This window comes from Calonectris borealis, chromosome 8, assembly GCF_964195595.1.
Source record: "Calonectris borealis chromosome 8, bCalBor7.hap1.2, whole genome shotgun sequence".
In the NCBI taxonomy this organism is placed as follows: Eukaryota; Metazoa; Chordata; class Aves; order Procellariiformes; family Procellariidae; genus Calonectris; species Calonectris borealis.
In genome coordinates this window covers 7,147,857-7,155,594 of record NC_134319.1, presented here as the reverse complement: position 1 = coordinate 7,155,594, position 7,738 = coordinate 7,147,857, and the positions used below count along the sequence as shown (strand labels likewise).

Below are 7,738 nucleotides of genomic sequence, written 5' to 3'. Positions count from 1 at the left end.
GTATCCACTGCTTTTTCCTAAATTCTTGCCATTTGGCTTGTGGGTTAAAATAAAGGAGAATTACAGGATTGCAGCAGTAATTCTGTACTGAAAACAATTTGTTCCGCTACACAGTTGCATATACACCCGTTCATTAGGAAGCTTTGTCCTCCTGTTGAATCACTGATACCACCAGAAGAGCTTTGGAGAGATGTCTGTTTGCAAGCTAAGAACCTGCCTTTTCCAAGAATTTTGAGCAGACAGAATGTATTTTTGGCCACTGTTTAATTAAAGAAGCAAATGAATTTTGAAGTGTAAACAAGCTAAAATGGATCATAGTAGTCCATACCAGTAAAAGTTTGGCTAAAATGTGCTCACCTGCAGATTGAGATCACTTTTTAAGTGGTGAAAAAAGCACAGGAATATACAAAAACAAACTCCCAAAACAGTGCAAAAATAACTTTGGAGTTTGTTTGCTACCAAGAGAAAGAATATCCAAGTCTGAGACTTCAGAGAAACCTCTAGATTTGTACAGGCCCAGGACTTTTGGGTTTGGGCACTTGCAGGTATGATGTCATTATAACAGAAAGATCCCAGATTAAACGTAGATATTTAGTTCACTCATCGATTGTAGCTAGAGGGAGTAATGCAGAGGTTAGCACAGCCTACTTTACAAAAGAAAGTAAAGAAAAGATATACCTGCCAACCTAACAGCATCTCTGGCTGTCAAATGATCAACACATTTATCACAGAAAGGAGTGATGCTTGGAAGTAAGAGAACTAGTCAATTTTGTATTTTTCCTTTTGCAGTATTTAAGAAGATGGAGTAAAGGACAAAGCCATATATTTACCCCATCTATCAGTACATGTCTTATTTAGACATCTGTCTTGTGTTACTCCTTCACTTTCAGCACCTTCTTTGTGTCCTAACTTGCCAAGGATTTTTAAAATATGATATAATACTTTTTCTAATTTTCCTTTTTCTGAGAGTGAGGTATGTGTGGGGCATCTTGTCTAAAAATCCCAGATCCCCCATTTACATTCTGCAGTCTTAGAATCTGATAACTGTGAAGAAATAAATTCCACAGTGGACAGAAATCATTTGCCCTGTTCATCATGATGAGGAAGTAGGCAAAGCTTTGTGATACAGAGTAGATTTTGACATAATCTTTAAGTTCTGTTACTTATTTTTGGCATAACTCAAAGCATTACCTAAGTTTGTACCATTTTAGAAATCTCTTTACCAAGGTTTTCTTTCTCACTCCATAATGCTCTCTTGACCAAGCAGCATTAAGCACCTCTTCTCCAGCTAAAATCCTCTAACTTTAGATCAGCCTTTCCTTTGAAGTTTATGTATTACTGCAATTCTGTTATGTTAACTTGATTCCTTGAGGGCAGAAAGGTAGCTAGAGATACCAAGAGGTGGCTAGTCACTGAACATAGCAAAGTTTAAATTTTTGGTTTCAAAGACCACGTAAAGAAAAAAAAATACTAATCCTCTAGGCAGAGGGTTCAGTGTTCCCAGACTCCCAGTTCACATGAGGGGAAATTTCAGCTTTAGACATTAAAATGCTCGGGAGGGTTGTTTTTCCTTTGTGGACTCCAGTGAATACCCTTTGCAGCTATTGTTTTTTTTTTTTTTACCAGCTGTGATAAACGTGTTAATCATCTGACTGCCAGAGATGCTGTCAGGTTGGCAGGTATATCTTATCTTTACTTTCTTTTGTAAAATTAATGTAATTCTTTCAGGTACAAATTTTCATAATAAAGAAAAAAAGTTAAACATGTTTCATTGCTATAAGAGAAGCAAATAGATTTGTCAGAGTTGAGCCAGTGAGCAGAGCGATGCCTGACTCAGCAGATCTGGCTTGCAGGAATTGGAGTGAATGCTTTGGATTTGGAGCACAGATTTTCTTTTTAAACTTTTACTTGAATTTTGTATTTCAGTCCTGCTGCTTTGTTTAGTCAGAAATAGGTAAAATGCAGTACATTACACTTATACACTTTATACCATATGCATTCTCAGAAGTGATTGCTGCTTTTCTTATAATAAATTTGAGTCATTAGAAGATAAGCTGATGGTCAGAACATGGCTCGTTTCCTTAAGAAAATGTGCTACTTCAAGAAATCTCAATTCCTATGTTGATCAGGATAACAAATAGGAATTTATTGTGAAATTCTGAATTTGGGATATTTGCAAGACAGCTTTCTGTGGATAAATGAGGGCATATCCATGGTCAGATGAGGCAGTCTAGGGGGAAGGCAGTTACTGCAGGTGTATGTTGTTGTGTGGGACTGACCTTACCTCTTGAATAACTTCATGTGGGTGTGTGACACAGAGTGCCTAGTGCAGGTGTTCATAACTGCAGGTATTACAAGGGAGAATCTAGCAGGTGGCTCATCGTGGCTTTCTTTGTGTAAAACAAGTCCTCCTAGTACCAGGTAATCTGGGATCCCTTTGCTAAGCAGGAGAAAGAGATTAGTTCGCTGAGGAGGTTGTGAACAGCTGAGCATGGTTTGTGGAAGCTGGGTTAAGGAGCTATTCTTTTGGGGGATAGATCATTTCAGGATGCGGGAGGATGGGATAAAGGGACTTGACTACATCTTCCCTCTCACAATAGAAAAAATTTCAAGTAGTCACAAGGCTGGATTTGTCCATTTTCCATATGTCCATTTCATCTGAGGTCAGTTTAAACTGTTACCTCCTTGGAACAGGAACTACATCACTTCCTGTTTTACAGAGCACGGAGCTGGATGTCAGCTCTCGTTAAACAGAAAAGAATAAGAATGCAATTAGCCTGGTGGATAAAAGGCAGGAAAAAGTCTCTTAACTATGAAAAATCAACACTTGAGGAAGCAAACCACATGTGGAGAACAAATGCTGGGGAAAAAACCAACTGTTTGGAACAAATTCCTTTATTACTTAAATAAACAGCAGTGTAATTTGTTGGAGTGACAGTGTGAGCTGTTCTGTAAGAAGAATTCATTGCTAACTTAGAAGCAGATGGCTTTATATGGCCCTGGGTGGGTTCTCTGGGAAACGTTAGTTATATACTGTGATACAGGAACAGAAATATCCTAATAATGCTGCAGCAGGCTAAAAGGAACATGGGTAGTATAAAACAAGTACAAAATATGCTGTGTCTGTATCCCATATTTCAGGTAGATTAAAAGCAGTCATGGATTTTTTTTCTTTTTTTTTAAACAGTACATGTCCTCTGGGAGAACAGACATCTTAAAGTTCATTCGGATCAACACACAGATGCCAATAGGCTCATGGCCAGGCTCTGTTGTGCATACTTAGGTTTGAAAAATACTTCCCTTCCTGCTTTGGAGACAAACCCCCCTTTTACTCTTTGTGTTTTGATTATTCATTTTTTAAAGCAAATGACGGCAAGTTACTTAAAAGAATTTTAATGGGCTTTTTTCTCTCATTTCAAATAAAGGCACAGTATCAGCATATAGCAGTGGACACTTCAGGAATGCCACTATTTCTGTAGAATCTTATTTAAATCAGATAAATAGAGGTGAGACTAAAGAACGTTTTATTACCTTTTAAGATACAATTAAAACTTAAATCTCCTGAATGCCTTATGGCTCACTCCATGCTGATCACAAGTGAGCTGATATATAGCTGCCTGTAGAACCACTGTTCTTGGAGCTCATGCTTCAGTGGATTTCCTTATACCTTTTGTTCTCTGCCATGTTGTTGCTTGACTGGGGTGTGTGTTACTTGAGTTTATCATATTACATCTAAATTTAGCCTATAATCTCTTTAGGACAGTGGCAATAGTTGCAAAGTCAGAGCTGAGCAGGTCTCATGGGTTTTGAGCTACCTCTGTGCTGTCCTGATCTTCTGTGGTTCCACGAGGCAAGTGCAGCCTTGGTGTAACTTAGGTAAGTTGTCCGGCTTTCTCAGTTATAGTATTGGAATATAGTGTACTGCATACTGCAGCTTGGCCCTGGATGTGTCTTTATGCTGAGGTCTGCAAGAGTATCTTTGAAAAATAAGAGCTCAAGTTAGCAAAGTCTGTCCTTGACCAGTATTGGAGCTTTTTTTCTGCTGGAGCCAGTGCAGAAGGTTGGGTCTTGCACAGTGCACTGTGTGCCAGGCCCATTGCAAAAGCACTATGGCATGCTGTGGCACATGTGGTCTGTGATAGCTGCCAGTTGTTCAGTGAAGTACCCTAGCAGTTGTTTGCCCAAGGACCTGTTTCTCTGCCATCTATGTGATCTGAAGAAGTGATTGTACCAAAGTTTAAACTAAGTCTTCAGCTTCAGTTTTTAAACCTGAAAATGTTTCTTCATTTAGGCTGCAACCACACTGTCACCCATCAGTAGGGAACATGCAAGAGTACAAAGACTCAAGTTTGACTGGAAGCGTTTCCTGCAACTAATTCTAGGTTCTGAGTCTCGCAGTGGAAGTTCAGTGGTTGCCTGAGTCCATATACCATGCTAGGGCATAGCCTTTGGCTTGGTGGTGGGTCAGAATGCCTTTAGATAGGTTTGACTCCAGCTCTAGTTTTCCTGTGGGTTTTGTGGGTTCTGATGATGGAAATGCAGCACTGGGCCTGGGGATAGGAGATTGCAAGTTTGGGATATGTTGATGTAAGAGGATAAGATGTGGAGGAAGTGAAAGCTTGGAAAAAACCAGCCTATATAGGTAATTTGTAGCATAGTGTAAGGCTGTAAGTGTTACCTTGGCACATGGGATATCTGGTTTCTGGTACTGGCTCTGTCCTGCTGGGTAATACTGGGATGGTTATGACACTTGTGTGCCTCTGTTTCCCCACTAAAGGAGGCATAATGCCCCTCTTTTTATAATGTCCTGTAGTACCTCTAGATGCTATGTGACAGCTAAGTACTATGCTTATACAACAAAAACAGAAAAAAATGCACTTTTTGGGAAGGGTGAATCCTGCTCTCCTCCTCTCCCTTGTGGGCTGCTCTGGCATCAATAGTGAGCCAGGTAATCACTCTACTCCTCCTTCTCTCTGTCTGCTGGGGTAAGATGGGGTGGTCCCCCAACATAAGCACACTTTTTTTCTCTTCCCTGAAAACACTTGTGTAAATTTTGTTCTATGGACTCAGGGCACTGTAATATAGAAAGGGTAGCAGGCAAATGCATCCTGGATCTCTGAATCACTAAGAGAAAGCAGCCAGTTTTGGTTTGTTTTTATTTTTGTTTTAGTAAAAACACACTTCCCACACCAACTTTCGAAACTTACACGTGGCACAGAGGGGGATCTGTTCCAGTTGATATGAGCCTGGAAGAAGAGAGGGAGGAAATAACCTAATTGCTTTAGACTTTAGTTCAGCTGGAGTCGAGAGGAAAGAATCAGTGTCCCTTTTTTGGAATTCAGCAAGAAGGTCGTGTTCGTGGTGAGGACAGATCTTCTGCAGATTTTGTGGAGGTACTGTACGGAGCGCGGCTGGGCATTCACAAAGCAGGTGGCTTTTTATTTAAAATAGTAACTGCAGTCAACACACAAAAAGCTGTGTTGCTGTCTTGGAAGTATTGCTGCACCGGAGCATTCTGTGTTACAGACAGCATGTTCCTCTCTTTTTTAGTGAGAGGGGAGATACAAGAAATGGAAGGCTTCTGGACTAAAGATGACCAGGGCTGGAGTGTGTGTGTGTGTGTGGTGGAGGGTTGTTTTGATGTTTAGTGCTGTAATATGGGACTTAGAAGATAAAAAAGAGATTGGGTAGATGGGGTGTTGTATCAAATTCGGGGACTTTGCTTCTAAGACATTTGTCATTTCAGCCTATCTACCCCGGGTCCCTGAAGATCAGTTGATGGGTTGAAAACCAGCGGGAGTTAAAGGGGAGGGAGATGAAATGCAGGAAAAACTGCTGCTCTGTCTGTTCCTGGCTAATTTGAACCAGACCCCCAGGGAATGGGAGGACATTCCCACCTGGAATTCAGATTTTGTGTTGAATGCAGCTAAAATTAAAGATCTAGTAACAGATAGTGCAGCTCCGGTATCCTGCAATGAAATGCTAAAGCACACACCGTCTCTGCTTCTCTTCTGTCAATTCCAGCACGCTTTCTTTTGGCATCTCTCATGGATCTTGCAAACTGTGTTGACAAAAAGCAATGGGAGATTGTTTCTTGCCCAAGTCTTTATATTCAGACTATAGCTGCTTCCTCTTTCCTACTCACATTTTCCCATATGGTGACTTAGGAAAATTCCTCTCCGATTTTGTTGGGAAGTGCAGGAAACTCTCGTTGGTAGAGGGTTGCCTATTACTCTCTCTAATTCTGCCGCTCACATCTGGAAAGGATCTGGCTTGGAAAGGGGAGACTTGCTCTGAGCTCACGGCATGTAACTGACATGGCATGAGCCGAGGGAGCCTGTGGGGGCAAGAGAAATGTTCTTCTCCATTCATCTGATTTCTGACAGCAAAGGTGAGTTTTTCAGCACTTTATTTTTTTTAAATGCTGGGTTGTCAGACAACACCCAGCAGCCTGCCTTTCAGCTGCAGCTTTTAGGAAGGATATTAAAAGTAAGTAGCAAACTCAGTGAACCTGTTGATACTGAAGGACAGGATGTTTTTCCATCTCTGTGTGTATGTCCTGGGAGAATGTGTGTGGAGAATAATAGATACAGAGATGAGATGTTTTGAATATGATTCTGTTGTTTATTGAGGTAACTGTAATCACTGAGAAGCATACAATAACTCCTGAAACTTCAGCTGCTTCTTGAGACTGTGCCTTTTGTAGCACTCTGCCTCTGGTGCTGTGTGGCAGCAAAGTGCAGAAATCAGCGGTGGTTCTGTCCGGACTCAGAAAGATGCAACCACAGAAACCCCTGAACTGGTTTCAGTGTAACTTCAGTCTTTGGGTGGAAGGACCTGATCCAAAGCCCACTGATAGCAAGGGAAGAGGACTCTTTCTAGTGGGTTTTGAGCTACTCCTTTAATAAGGTTTCTTAGTAAGGCTTTGGATCAGGCCCTTGGGAATGAGTTTAAATGAAGTGAGTTACTTCAGACTTCTTTGAACTAAAAGAAAATCAAAATCATGCCTGGTTTTACTGCCTGCACTCCAGATGCAAGCAGATTTTTCTGTATCCAAAGTGTCTCCCTGTGGCACCACAGCAGCATTCACTTCAAAGGCATTGTAGCAGAAGCATGCATATTGATGACAACAGGGTGAAATTGCCTGAGAAATTTTAGTGTGCGATAGATACAATATTTCATGTTAATTTTTTAACATCTTTTCAGCTATATATGTGGAAAAGTCACCATGTTGCAAATCTATAGAGCTTAATACCAACCATGATGTAACTGTGTGCTATGGGAACAGTGTTGGTATTGTTACAGCAGGGCTGGTTGTGACCTGCATATAAGAAGTTTTTTTTTTCTTTAGTTTCTTTTGTAAGTATCTATAAGGGGAAGCTGATATATAGGAATAATACTTGGTTAAAGATCTGATATATCATACTTTCTGAGATTATTTTCTAAGATTATTTTCTCTAAGATTTCTGAAATATTTTTTGAAATTAGATCACCAAATACTAAGGATTTTACTAATCCACTGTTGGCATACTCATATGGCCAATTTTGATCTCCCTATTAATATCTAGCTGCCATAGAAGGAACACCATCTGATCTCTGGAATGTTTTATAAGGGAGATTAATATCATTATATTCAGCTTTTACAGATATGGAAGCTGTGGAATAGTGGAGCAAGGGGAAGAGGGATCAAGCAAACAATGTTAAATCCTTAAAATCACCCAGCATGTTGGCAGCAAAG

The 7,738-nt window shown here is 40.4% G+C and overlaps 1 protein-coding gene across 2 annotated transcripts in view; it reads left to right on the top strand.

Annotated features, from left to right (window-relative positions):
- Positions 1-68: 68 nt before the first annotated feature.
- Positions 69-7,738, top strand: part of PODN (podocan) — a 31,239-nt gene continuing 23,569 nt past the window's right edge. Inside the window, exons 1-2 of one of the 2 annotated variants that reach the window (XM_075155744.1) lie at positions 69-3,506; positions 3,759-3,876. The gene's annotated coding sequence lies outside the window, so the exon portion shown is untranslated. Of the gene's footprint in view, positions 5,394-7,738 lie in introns of both variants that reach the window. The other variant, XM_075155743.1, reaches the window with a different exon arrangement.